This window comes from Bos indicus x Bos taurus, chromosome 18 (genome assembly GCF_003369695.1).
Source record: "Bos indicus x Bos taurus breed Angus x Brahman F1 hybrid chromosome 18, Bos_hybrid_MaternalHap_v2.0, whole genome shotgun sequence".
Taxonomy (NCBI): domain Eukaryota; kingdom Metazoa; phylum Chordata; class Mammalia; order Artiodactyla; family Bovidae; genus Bos; species Bos indicus x Bos taurus.
Genome location: NC_040093.1, coordinates 25,417,491 through 25,432,111, shown reverse-complemented (window position 1 = coordinate 25,432,111; position 14,621 = coordinate 25,417,491). Strand labels below are relative to the sequence as shown.

At 48.6% G+C, this 14,621-nt stretch overlaps 1 long non-coding RNA gene across 1 annotated transcript; it reads right to left on the bottom strand.

Annotated features, from left to right (window-relative positions):
* Positions 1–2,813: 2,813 nt before the first annotated feature.
* LOC113875762 lies at positions 2,814–12,100 on the bottom strand. The gene is made up of 4 exons (XR_003506343.1): positions 11,930–12,100; positions 7,912–8,002; positions 5,222–5,312; positions 2,814–3,867 (listed from the first exon to the last, which is right to left on the bottom strand). It is a non-coding gene; the product is annotated as an uncharacterized LOC113875762 (long non-coding RNA).
* Positions 12,101–14,621: the final 2,521 nt, after the last annotated feature.

Here is a 14,621-nt window from a genome sequence, read left to right as displayed (position 1 = left end):
GGACCCAGAGAAGGGAGGGGTAACTTATCAGCCAATCATGAAGACTGATCCGGCTGTGGTAGAGCACACCACATCCTCATGTCGCACCCCAGCTCACAGAATTTACACAGCAGCCCTCACACAGCTGCTGTCAGGTCTATGGCCCCAGCGCCTAAGAAAGAACACACGGTTCTTCACGTGGTGGGTGTTGAAGGTTTTCCAAGGCCGTCTCCCAAGTGTGGAACCTGGACAGCCTGTTTCACAGAGGTCATTTTATACCAGTGGGAGAATAAGAGATGCTGAGCTTCACCTTGACTTGTTCTTGAGACCAATAACCAGTAAGCAGAGTTGTGGGTCCATTAAGACATGGAGCTTAGTGTGTGGATGCACTTCTGTGCTCCAACTCAGGCACAAAAGAGATTGAAGTTTATTTGGGCAAAACTAGGCTCTACCTCAGAGCAGGGTGGAAAGAGAAATCAAATCTGATAATGTCTAGTCATATTTATCCAACCGTGCATTTTCCTACCACATGTTTAGCATTTTGAAATTCAAATCACATTTATACCTTGGACATTGTTAGAAGACTATTTTTATCCCTGCTGTAATCATCTAATTTGCTGATTACAGGTCTCAAATTGCCACAGAGAACTCAATTTTTGAAAGAATTGTCCTGTTTGATCAAATATGTTATTCAAGCAATGCAGTCATTTGTTCCACAAGGTTACCTGCCAGGCAGAGCTAACCAGGAGTAATAGCATTAGAAGCCTATACTTAAAATCAAGCATTAGCTAATCTGCCTGTGACAATAGAGTCTTAAATATAATTTGTGGCAGATACTTTAGTTCCTGCAATGACAGACAATTGCATTTTGTATTCAGTGAGCATAGATTTTTTCCTACCTCATCCCAATTTCAAATTTAACTTCAGAAGACTCTAATGTGCTCAGTTTCACAAGCTAACAGGTACTATTTCCCAAGAGCCTCAGACAAGAGGGCAATGCTGTCCTTTATTCAATGAACACTCTCTGCCCTCTCAAATAATTTTCCTGATCAATGCCAATTCCAAAAATTGGTGTAGCATCTGAGTGTCTAATGCTGGCTTCCCTGGCACGACACAGTGAGCTGGCCTCCCGTGGGAGCCCCTGCTGTGTGCTAGGCTGTACTAGCCCTGGAGATGAAAGCCCCAGGAAGAGTCCAAGAGCTCAGGAGAGGCTGGGAGACCGAAGGACAGCTGGAATCCGGAGGGCAGCGGTATGAAACGCAAGCATGGAGTGGAAGCTGTGCTTGTGCTCGGGAGGGAGGCTGTTGAGTCCTTCCAAGTAGTCCTGGAAAAGTGGAGTGGAAGGAGACAAAGGCAGATGAGGTGACAGAGGCTACATCACAAAGGGCTTCTGCACATTAAGCTCAAGACGGGGCTGATACCCCTGGCGGAAGAGCTGGTGCGAGAGGAGAGTGAGGCTCAGAGCAATGTGTGGACACAGGTTGAGGAAACAAGCCCAGAGCCATGCTTTTGTGCCACGGGAAAGTGACCGTGCAGGAAGGCGATGGGGCATCGAGGGGACTGCCCTGCGTGGGGACTGCCCTGCAGCACTCCCAGGCAACAGTGATTTTGGGCTCTGCACCTCTGCAACCTCAGCCAGTTGAAACCTCATCTCCTGCAGTAAGGACCCTTTCTGGACCCACACTGATGTCATTTCTTCATTGGGCTCTGGAGGCAGTTACCTGGAGCTGGGACCTTTCCCTGCCATTTCACAAGGTGATTTTGGGCACCATGCTTAAGTTCTCCAAGCCTAGTAATCCTCAGATGTGAAATGGGGATGATAATAACAGTCTTTGTTCCATAAGTTAAGAGAGAGGTTAAACAGGAGAATGCATAAAAAGTCTTAGCCTAGCACGTAGAACATTAAAAAGAAACAGTAATAGATGGTTGCCCTTGCTATTATTGCTGCTGCTGGTGGTGGTAGTACAAAGGTAGGCAGTCAGACTGAGGCCTGAGCCGGGAGTAGCCCTGCAGTGGGGACTCCAGGAACACGTGGCACTTGCTCTGAGGTGCTCTTAGCCTCCATAGGCTCCTCCCTGCAAGCCTGCTCCCTGGCCCTCCCCAGGCTTCAGCTCCATCTCACTCCTGCCCTTCCTGGGCAGCCTCCTGGAAAGTATCATATACACCTGCTGTCCCTCCTCCTTCAAGCTCCTCCAGTGGGGCTTCTGCCCCGCTCACCACACACTACCCTGCCAAGGCCACCTGAGATGGCCATGTGGCAAAGCTAATGGTCATGTGGTACTCTTTAGCCTTCATCTCACGGGGCATCTTTGCCACACTTAGCACGGCTGACCCCACCTTCCTTCCAAAAACCTTTTGCCCTCCCTTGACTTCTCACACAGACACACTGGCTGGCCCCGTGGTAACCCTCCCTAATCCCACAGTGTCTCTTTCCTCCTCAAAGGAAACCACCACCCTGAGGTCCAGGTGGATGATTTCCACACCTATATTTAGAATTCTATCATTTATATCTGGATTCATAAGCAATAGATTTACAGAAACACTGCTTTGGGTGTTTTTAAAATTCACATAAGTGTAATAGAACTTCACACATCAGGACTTTCCTGGTGGTCACTGGTTAAGAATCTGCCTTCCAACACAAGGGATGTGGGTTCGATCCATGGTCTGGGAAGAGTCCATCTGCCTTGGAGCAACTAACCTTTTGGGCCGCAACTCCTGAGCCCATGCTCTAGAGTCTATGAGCCACAACTAGAGATAGACCCGCATACCACAGTGAATAGCTCATGCAGCCAAAACAAAAAACAAACAAACAAAAAAACCCTTACACATCATAATACCACTTGCTATCTTTTTCAACTTTATTTTCAACATTTATCCACGTTGATACCTGTAGGATAGGGTTTACTCATTTTCAACTGCGATAAGTTTCCTCTTCAGTGAGCATGCCACAGCGTATACCTTCTACATGTATATGTGTAGGTTTCCAGTTTTTTTCACCATCACAGACAGTGCTGCAGTCCACATCTTGTGCACACGTGTGCCATGTGTATTAACTCCCTAGGACACATTCCTAGATGGGGAATTGCCATGTCAAAGGGGATGTGCTGTTGCAACTTGCTAGATGTGATCGGTTACTTCCCCAAGTTGTGCCAATTTATTCTCCCAGGCGAGGAGTGTGAGAGTTCCTGCCTTCCCACATCTGCTCCAGCTTTTTGGTAATGTCATCTTTTTTCCCCAGTAAAATTGCTGTTATTTAACTTTACTGGTTTTCCTATAATTGCAATAGTGCAGCATATTTGTTATAATGTTAGAGTACTACAAACACACACAACATCAAAAGTGAAAACTCCCCAGAAATGCCATTCTGTTTTGGTGTTAAAAGAGTGTACACTGCTCCAGAATTTTTTCTGTTCATACAACTAACATGAATAAGTGAAAATATTTGCTGTTTCCTTCAACTGTATCATCTCTAAGTAGTTTAAAATGCACATAAAAACTTGCTGTTTTGTTTTTACTTTTCAGTGGTGGCTTGCCAATTTATTTCATTGCTTAGCACATAATTTCAGGGTCTAGCACATTAAATATTTTCTCCATGTGTACATGGATTGATCCTTACATGTATAATCACTTTCATTAAGTTTCTTCTCTTCCATGCTCAGGAGAATGTATGCTACTAACATTAAGATTGAAAAGCTAAACATCAACAGGAAAGAGTCAGGCCTCTGTCTCTGCCTTCTCTGAGCAGTCCTTCTCTGAGCAAAGGAGCCACATAGTTCCTGGGAGGGTTGCAAGAGTGGGATGACAAGCAAGTGCCCAGGTTCCAGTGCATCATCAGACAGACATCATCCATTCTCCAAGACTGTGGTGAAGCAGTGTAGCAGTGCCTTCCTTAATAGAAAAAAAAAAAAAGTGCAAAGTTAACATATCCTAACGGTCACAGCCTAGGTCATCCAGAAGGTTCTCTGTGTCTCCCTTGCTAAACACCTAACCGCGCTCTCTCTTGTTAAGAGATGAGCAGTGAACATTCGATCTGTGTGAGGTAATGACTTGGTCTGAAGTGAGTCCCTTGGAATTCTGTGTACTCCATCCCAGAGGCTGTGGGGGTCCCTGCAGCAGACAGAACGGATCTAGAGGTGCCACCTCAGGGCTGTATGTCCTATGCTGGTGTGCCGGGTTTGTTGTGTCTGGGCTGCAAAAGGGGTTTGAAAACATTTGAGCCAACATTTAAAACTTGGGAGAGTTCACATACAGACATGGCTCCCAGATCTGGGCAGCACCATCAGTCTGCAGAGAACCAGCGTTCCCACCACACTCCCTGCTGCCTCGCAGGACCCGCTGCTTTGATCTTTACTTAGGCAACCCATGACTCTATCAAAAGTGAGAAAACAGTATAGATCAAGAAAGTGGAATGTCTCAAGAGAAGTGGCACAGAGGGCAAATTTCTCTCTGAAGCACAGAATATTTGAACAGGTTTAATTTTCAGGACAAAATGTCTTGGTGTCCAAAGGTATGTTCTTTATCTGCCTGGCTCCCACAGAAAAGTTTCAGACTTCTGGATTTTACAGGAGAATTTCAGCTGGCCATCACTCAAAGGTATATAGGGCTTTTAGCTCATCATTTGCCTGCCCTGGGCCTCTGGTTCCTCACCCACCCAGTGGGCAGTGTGGCCACAGCACGTGCCTCTGAGGGGTTGCATTGCTTTCTGTTTCTCTTCAGACTCTAGTCTTCCAGGTGGTGATAAGAGATGGGTTTAGGGTATTTTCAGGTTTGCAATCACACTTTAGGGAGCCACCCCCTACTTCCTGCCATGCAAAGGAGTTTCGTTTCTCTAGATGTCAGGAAGGCAACAGCATGCTGCAGACGTCAGACTGGCAAGCAGGTGGCGGAAAGCCTCCTAGGGGCTGAGAGCTGCCTCACCTCCTCCTGGGCGTCCAGGTTTCCTGGTGACCCTCAGGGTGACCTTTGACCTTCAGCCCAGCTAGGGCACATCAAGGCCAGAGTTTGGGCAGGTGTGATTCCAGGGCTGCTGCCAGAAAATTGACCTCTACCCAAAGGCTGGTGCCTGAAAAGTTCCTGGCCTGAACATGGTCTTGAGTGGGAGGGACCTTGGGCTTCCCTCAGAAGCCTCAACCTTAGGGTGGGCTTTGTTCTTCCCTGAATGGAATTCTGCCCTGTGCTACTGGAAAATGCTCTAAATCTGCCTCTGTGATGGAGAAAACTGAGGTTTGAGAAGACAAATTACCATGGAAAAAGATGAGTTTCCAGATCTCAGGAGTGATTTTCTGCACTATTCATTTTAGCAGTGTCCAGGGCAGCGGAAAGAGAGGGCTTGTCTGTGGACGAGATAGATGCAGAAGCCAATAAAGAATTTATGGGAAGCACAAAAGGCTGTCTGGATGGGTTTTATTAATTACATTTCTTTTATCCTCACAACAATGGCACCTCAGTAATCTACACTGACTGTGCTCAATTGATGCTAATGATTTCATCCTTTTGTTTCTGTTCAAAAAAAAAGAGAAAAGGTCTGTCTGCCCAGTTAGTCAGGCCCAGCATGAGCCTGGAGCCCAGCAAGGCCCTGGAAGCACTCCTCTGGGGCCCTCCCCCATCATCTGCGCACCCTGGCACTCCCTGGCAATGCCTGGCGATGGTCATTTGCTGTGTCCCCAACCAGGCCCTGCCCCCATCCTCCTCCACCCTACTTCTCCATAACTCCCTGTACAGGTACTCTTATGTGGGTAATGAGTCCTCTGGGTGGAGTGACAGGCAGGGAAGGTGTGTGTGTGTGTATGTGTGTGTGTGCGTGCACAGCAGTATTTTGTTATTCAGTCGCTCAGTTGTGTCTCACTCTTTGCAACCCCAAAGACTGTGACATGTCAGGCTTCCCTGTTCTTCACCATCTCTTGGAGCTTGCTCAAACTCATGTCCCTTGAGTCATTGATGCCATCTAACCATTTTGTCCTCTATCGTCCCCTTCTCCTTCTGCCTTCAACCTTTCCCAGCATCAGGGTCTTTTCCAATGAGGCAGCTCTTGGCATCAGGTGGCCAAAGTATTGGAGCTTCAGCATCAGCATCAGTCCTTCCAATGAATATTCAGGACTGATTTCCTTTAGGATGGACTGGTTGGATCTCCTTGCAGTCCAAGGGACCCTCAAGAGTCTTCTCCAACACTACAGTTCAAAAGCATCAATTGTTCAGTACTCAGCCTTCTTTATGGTCCAACTCTCACATCCATACATGACCACTGGAAAAACCATAGTTTTGACTAGACGGACTTTTGTCAACAAAGTAATGTCTCTGCTTTTTAATATGTTGCCTAGGTTGGTCATAGCTTTTCTTCCAAGGAGCAAGTGTCTTTTAATTTTGTGGCTGCAGTCACGATCTGCAGTGATTTTGCAGCCCAAGAAAATAAAGTCTGTCATTGTTTCTCCATCTATTTTCCATGAAGTGATGGGACCAGATGCCATGATCTTTGTTCTTTGAATGTTGAGTTTTAAACCAGCTTTTTCACTCTCCTCTTTCACCTTCATCAAGAGGCTCTTTAGCTCCTCTTCACTTTCTGCCATAAGGGTGGTGTCATCTGCATATCTGAGGTTATTGGTATTTCTCCCAGCAATCTCGATTCCAGCTCCTGTTTCATTCAGCCTGGCATTTTGCATGATGTCTTCTGCATATAAGTTAAATAAGCAGGGTGACAATATACAGCCTTGACATACTCCTTTTCCAATTTGGAACCAGTCTGTTGTTCCATGTCCAGTTCTAACTGTTGCTTCTTGACCTCTGTACAGATTTCTCAGGAGGTAGGTAAGGTGGTCTGATATTTCCATCTCTTTAAGAATGTTCCACAGTTTGTTATGATCCACACATTCAAAGGCTTTAGCATAGTCAGTAAAGCATAAGTAGATGTTTTTCTGGAATTCTCTTGCTTTATTTGGTATACCTCACCTAAGGGTTCTTTTTGAAGAAAGAAAAAAGGAGGTTGAGTTGCTTTCCTCCCACAGTCCCTATCTCTTATTACTAAATTTTGTTGTTTTAGCATAAGTTAGAAAGGGTATATGTGCTGGGGGCATGGCAGTGAATGAAATTGTCATGAATCATTTATTTGCCCATGTCTGCTGTCATCCTTCCACCTCGGAACCCAGGAGGAGCTGTCAGCAATGGCCTTGAAGAGTTTCCACACTCCAGTGTGATAAACCTCAATGTCTTTTTCTCCTTCTTCTTCTTATGCTACCCCATAATGTGCTGCTGCACCTCTGGCCCAGGAGAGAAGCCCAAGGAAAGCGTGTAGGTGATAAACAATGTTTCCTGTTACAAATGAATGAGGCAAGTGTGCATGCCTGACACCTCTGCCATTGTCTGAACACCAACTTCATTAGCCCAGGATGCATGGGGTGGTATACAAACTGCAGAGCCCTGTACCAGACCCTCACCTGGAACACCCCTCAGAGGGCTTTCAGGATGGGGTTTGGATGGCTCTCCTGCACATTTCACATTGGCATGTGCCCTCATCCCCATGCCAGGCAGCCCTGGTTTGTGGGAAGACCCTAGAAGGGATCCCAATGTGGTCATATCCACCTGTAGCTCAGGCAGGGCAGTTGTGGAATTTCTAAGCAGGAGGCTTAAGAGTGCCCTGCAGCTGAAGGTAGGGGCTGTGGTATATCCTGAGCTGCATCTGCATCTTAGTGTTTACTGAGGTTGTTTTGGGAGGAACTGATGGTGACGATGGAGGGGGTCAGAGCTGCTTTGGCTCCCACTCTCTAGCACTGCCAACCTCCTTCCTGCTGTACCTGCCTTTCTACCCTCTAAGCCCCGTCTTCACAGGCAGTGGGGGCCAATCTGCATAGCTGGTGACCCAGGCTGGCACCCTTGGTGAAGCCCACACTGAGAGAAGACCAGCACTGAGAGGTTGCTGGAGGGCCGCATGTGCTCACTTACCCTGAGCAGCTGCTGGCCTCTGGCACACTCTGCTGCTATAAAAATATCAGCACTCTGCCCCAGCTCCTGGAGAAAGTCTCAGCGTGACAGCCTGCAAAGTAATCCTACATTTGAATTTCATCTAAAAATCCTGGTTTCCTCCAGACAAGCTCAAACCTGCACAGATGGCCCCTCACACCAAAAAGTAAAAATAACAAAAGCTTGCAATTCTGGGCCTCCCTTTTTCTCTGGGCAGATGTGCTGCTGCACATTTCAGGAGATGCACAGCCTGCTTATGGGCAGCAAGCCCTCACCTCTTGAACAATTCTACTCACCCCTTCTGGTGTGCTGGTGGGGAGCAGTCATGGCCTATCAGGGTGTTTCTGTGGTGCCTGGGCCTTTGGAGTCGGGCAGGGAAATCCAAGGTGGGGAGGAAGAGTGAAAACTCATTCCTCACTCAACTACCCAAGACTGGCCACATGGCCATACATGAGATGGTGCAGGGAAATTGTTGAGGGTTTTGAGTGAAAGTCGCTCAGTTGTGTCCGACTCTTTGCAAACCCACGGACTCTTTGCAATCCCATGGACCGTACATGGCCATGGAATTTTCCAGGCCAGAATACTGGAGTAGGTAGCCATTCCCTTCTCCAGGGGATCTTCACAACCCAGGGATAGAACTCAGGTCTCCCACATTGCAGGCAGATTCTTTACCAGTTGAGCCACCAGCTAGGGTTTTGAGGTAGTCAGTAAAAGTTGGGGCATGAGGCTGCCATGCATGTCAAGGGCAGGTGTCAGGGTGGGAGAGAGGGAGCTCTGGGGGTTCCTGATTTTCTGAAATCTCTACCTTCAAATCCCAGCAGGCCACAGGAATTACAATTCCCATTAATTCTCTCCACCAGTATTTGCCAAGAGCGTCTATGCTGGGCCCAGAAGATACAGTTATAGACAAGACAGACCTAGAGGGTACAAGCCCAGCAAACACAGAGTCGAGGTCACCTGTGGGCTGGGTGGCCACAGACCCACTGATCAGGAAGGCCATAGAAGGAGGCCAGAGCAGGGGGTCTAGAGAGAGGCCAGAGGAGGCAGAAGCCCCTGCTAGAGACACCAGGAGAGACACTTCTAGGCTGGGTCCACCTCTGAGGAGCCATGTGACCCTGAGTACCCAAGGCTCACATTTCTTTCTCATCCAGAAATGGTGGCTGTGGTCTTGGCTCCAGTGGAGGGTCATATGACAGAGAGACAGTCAGTGGCAAGTGAAACACAATTCAAACAGCCAAGAGAAAAAAAGAAATTCTTGGATACAGACCTCTGGATAGCCCAGGGACGTATTTAGCCTCAGGCATGGCATGGCTGGATCTGGGTGTTTGCATGCTGTCCTCTGGAATCTAATGCCCTTGCTCAGCTCAGCTTTGTTCTATGCCGATCTCGTCTTCCATGTGATATCTGCCAGTATCTCCAAGCTGATATTTCTACCAGCAAGCCCTTCCTCAATCTCTAGCCAAAGTCCTGGGGATGATTCTCATGGGTCCAGTGAGTTACATGCCTATCTCTTCTCTAATCACTGTGGCCAGGAGGATGTAGTGCTCTGATTAGCCAGGCAGGAGCCAGCCGGGATGGAGTTAGTGCCATGTGAACTACCTGGTCTCACAGACAGGGTGAAGGGATGCTAGAGTGGAGAAAACGGGAGCAAACACAGAAACAAATAACAAAACTCTCCCAAACAATGGTTGACAGCCAAGATATGAGCATGCTCTGAGATAGCCGCAAAAATCCTGCTTCCAACAATGTTCATCTCACTATAGGTGTGTGGCCACTGTTATTCAACCCTTAAGCGCCCTTGACTCCACAGTGCTGGTCTCTATGCCAGGTCCAAGATGCAGAGAAGGTTCTAGACACTCCTGTGGGAAAGCCTGCCCCACACCTGGTCTCAGGGTAGGAGCAGCCTAACACTGAAGTCTGCTTCACACTCAAACCCTGCAATTTTCCTCTCTGGTGTCTGCTAGGTTTCCCTATGTTTTACTTCCATCTTCCTCTTCCTTAGACCAGTACCCAAGATCCCCAGTCTGGCCTGGAGGAAAAAAGACAGAGATCAGGAAGGTCCTCACTAGCCAAAGCACCTAGCCTGTGCCTCTCACGCACAAAGCGTTTGTTTGCCACCCAGAAGACCACTGCGCATAGACTTGCCCTCCTTAGTAGAATAAAGGTATGAATCCAACATTCCACCACAGTTCAGGGAGGCACTATCCAAACAGGGGCAGCCAAACATGCGTGGCCCTTGGTCCTGGGATGGGGGTGGGGACAAAGCAAGTAGCATTATCAGAGACAGACATGCTGATACTGGTTAGTAGGTAAGTGAACTGGGAGGAGGCAAATAGAAGGCTTCAGTTTCTGGGCCACCACACAGGCTTGTGTGACTGCCCTGACACGTCTCAGGGACTGGATCAGGGCAAGTGGCTGTTCAATGGTGCATTCACAGTACCTTCCATAAAAAAGATCTTTAGAGAAGAACTGACCTCAAGGTTTGGGTTTCGATTCAGACAGCAAGAAACCAAGTTCTTAGTCCTGGCCTGAATGCTCCCAACAGTGTGCACGGCACTGTTGTTAAGGTTCTAGTTTAGTCATTTAATTCTCCCACAACCCCGTTTCAAACAAAAGGTACAGATAGAGGGAGATTCAGCAACTTGTCCAAGGTCATGGGGTTGGGGAGCGGGCACGACAGACACTGGTTTCAGGGTCCGTGGCTGCACTTCATGAAAAGCCGGGGCCTGGTTATTCCATTAACCAGTTTACATGAACCCCAAAACCAAACCGAAGGTTGGGGCCCAAATATCTGCTTTCTGGTACCTTGGGCCCTATGGTGGCTCCTAGGGTGCCCGGCTGCACGGCCCTGGGAAGGGCGCTTGTTACCCGCCCTGGAGCCGGGCAGCTCAGCTCCTGTGCCCAGGACACTCTCTTTAAAGAAACCTGCGCACTCTGCCCGCCCCTCCCAGGCCACCCCGGCCCCCTGGCGGCCACCGACTCTGCGAGCTGCGCTCCAGGTCACGCGGCGCGGACGGAGGAGGAGGAAGAGAGATGGAGGAAGCGGAGGAGGAAGAGGAGGAGAAAGGAGGGAGGAGGGCCTGAGTGGAAGTCGGCTCTGGGAAGGAGCGCTGACTGCTCCCGAGTGCCCAGCGCGCCGCTGCAGGGGGCGCTGACGACCCCCGGCTCAGGCAAGAGCAGGGTGGGCCAGAAGGAGGGCCAGAGGTCCCCGCCAGCTCCATCCCCTCAACTACGACACCCTGGCGGAAGCTATCGTGACGATTCGCTGAGCGCCGCCTCTGAGACTCCTCTGGAGGCGGGCACCACTGCTACCTCATTGTACAAACTGGGAATCTTAGGCTTCACGGAGTGCCCTAGACCAGCCCCAGCCCCAAAGGGCGGCAGCAGGACGCCAGGAGCAGGATCTCGGCCCCTGCACAAAAGAGCCAGGCTGACTGCATTGGGATCTTGGATGCACCACTTTCTGGCCACATGGCTTTGGAAAAGATTCTTAGCCGCTGAGGGCTCCGCTTTCCTCATCTGGGAAATGGGATAGTGCCTACCTATCCCTGGGAATGGGATAGTGAGGTCAGGCACTATCTAAAGGTTTATTACCGTCCTTTAGACCAGGGCCTGACACTGCTGCGCCGACCTCAGTGCCTGCCATTCCTAGCAGGGGTTTAGCTGAATGGAAGGAACTGAGCCTCAGTGGGGCGCACGCGGGCTTGGGCCTGGCCTCTGCCTCCCAGCCTACCGGCCGCGCGCCGCAGCAGCCTGCCCGACTTTCTGCGAGCAGCTAGCTGACACCACCTTCAGGGCTCAGGCTGCGCTCCACGTGCGGCATGTTTACCCACGTGATGCCGACCCACCCACCGTGCCCGGGCTCCGCCCCCGCTCCCGCCCCTCTGAGGCTACTGGCTCGCGGCTGAAAGCTGTCGGTACGGCTGCTCCGCGCTGGAGACACCGAGCGCGACCTCACGCCGCCCCGATGCCTGCCCAGGAGACTAAACAGGCTGCTCACTCTTTAGGCACGCCGGGCGCGGGCGCTGCGCTGGATCCGCACCGAAACGGGATGAGCCATGGGTCCAGTCCATCTCAGAGACCCTATACGGAGTGCGCCCCAAGGGAGGGGCGGGACCAGAGCTACTGGGGGCGGGCCCAGAGGCGAGGGCTCCTCAGAGGGCGCCCAGGGGAAGGGGCGGGTCCGGGGCGGATGGGGGCGGGCCCGCGGGCGGGGCCCTTCCTGCGCACGCGCTCCTTCAGGTTGGGCCCGGGGGCGTGGCCGTTCCGGGGGCGTGGCGGGCCTTGTCAGTGCCGCGGCGCAACAGCTCTGGGCTCTAATGCCGGTAGCAGTTGGCTAGATCCTTCCAGGCGAGGTGGAACTCGTTGAAGCTCGGTCATTAGCGGAAGTGTACATTCAGTCCCAGATTCCTGTACAATCTCAGTAGAGCCACTCCCGGCTCCTTGATTTTGTCCCCTTGACTTCCTCAGCCGGCCTTCCTCCTGTCTCCTTGACATCCTCTGCCGCCCCACAGTTGATGTTGCACAGGTCTCCGGCCTCAGAACCGCTGGCTTCTAGGCTGACTCTGGGAGACTTGGTCCACTCTCTGGTTTAACTTCCACTTCTGTGCGGGTAGTCCGATAGTTCTACCAGTAGTTAGCACACACGTGCTAGGCACTTTTATAAGTGCTTTGTGACTTATTCACCAATAACCGCTTGGACGCGTTAAAGCTGTCTCACATCCGAGACCACTGCCTTCAGCTCCATATCCTTCCATCCAGATGCCCACTCGACCCCTCACTGGATGTTCCACAAGCCTCTCTGAATAAATACATCTGAAGTGGAACCTCAGTTCAGTTCAGTCGCTCAGTCGTGTCCGACTCTTTGCGACCCCATGAACCGCAGCACGCCAGGCCTCCCTGTCCATCACCAACTCCCGGAGTTCACCCAAACCCATGTCCATCGAGTCAGTGATGCCATTCAACCATCTCATCCTCTATCGTTCCCTTCTCCTCCTGCCCTCAATCTTTCCCAGCATCAGGGTCTTTTCAAATGAGTCAGCTCTTGGCATCAGGTTTCTCCCCAGATCTCCTGCTCAGTGAATAACATCGCCATTCCCCTAGTCACTGAACCGGGCTTGCGTTCAGTTTTTCCTTTTTTTTTAAAATTTAGATTTCACATATAAGGGCTCTCCTACAGTATTTGTCATTCTCTGTCTGACTTGTCTCACTTTGTCTAATGTCCTCAAAGTTCATCCATTCTGTTAAATATTACTGTCAAACCATCATCAACATAGAAAACAAGAGAACCAACAGGCTAATTAACCTAATAAAAAACTGAACAAAGGTAACTTTATAAAATCAGAATATAAAGCCAACAATGGGTCCCTTGGCAATAATAATACATTTCTTGAAACTGTAATAAAAACAACTTGCATGATACTGAACTATTTAGGAATTCACCTAACAAAAAATGCACAAGATCTTTAGGACACTAACTCTAAAATTCAAATATATATATATATATCTAAAAGAAACTTGAATACATAGATAAATAATGGGATGTCTCAACGTTGGAAGGATGATCTATATATTCAACACAATTCCAGTAAAATAAAATTCTAGCCCGATTGTGTTGGAACTTGGGAAACTGATTTTACAATGTGTACGGAAGAATAAAGGTCCATAATAGGCTAAGAGCAAATTTGAAAAAGAAGAACAAGGGGAAGGTCTTACTCTATAGGCATTAAAACAGATTACAAGACCAAGTAATTAAAATATTGTGATATTGGTATAGACAAATAGATGACTGGAATAGTTTGAAACACCCAAAATGAATTCATTTATATAACTTGGTATGTGATAGAGAAAAAAATTCCAAATGATTAGAGAAGATCTAAATTATTCAGTAAATGGTTCTGGGAATATTGATTTTTTTCCATAATGCAGAAAAAATAAAATTGGATCCCTACCTCAGACCTTATACATAAACTCTAAATCAATTAAATATCTTATTGTAAAGGTAAGAATATAATGCTAATAAACTAGAACTTAGGATAAAATCTCTGTGATAGCAAAGGTTTTATCATTACATCAGAAGCTTAATCCATGAGGAGGAAAATGATGGATTTGATGACACCAAAATGGGAAATGTTACTATACTGTAGACAAAATCAACATATATGTGATGATATAGGAGAAGATATTTTTCATGTCTTAAACCAACATATTTATCATTCAAGCTATAACTAGAATAATCAAATAACTCCTAAAAATCAGTCTATAAAAAGGAAACCGAATTTTTAAAAAATGGGCGAAGGATATGAATAAGTCATTCCCAGAATAAATCAGATTGGCTAAGGTGTTCGAGGCTTACCCTCATTGGAGATCAGAGAAAGGCAAAGTAAAGGAAAGAGGTACCACATTACCCCAGCCAACTGACATGTCTCAGCGGGTCATATGGCATTAAGTGCTGTCATGGAGGGATGGGAGAAGCATGTGGCAGATGTAGTGTAATTAAATACGCAGGTACCTTTGCAGGGCTCAGACCAGGGTGAGGAAAGTAAGGCCTTCACTGTGCCGGCTGACCCTCCACCTGCCGGGCCTTCTTACACGTGCGCTCTGGGTGCCGCATTGCCTCCGTCTGGTCCCAGCCTTGTACCTGTGGACTCAACAGTTCCAATCTTGATATGTACCTAGAGAAACTTCCTTAG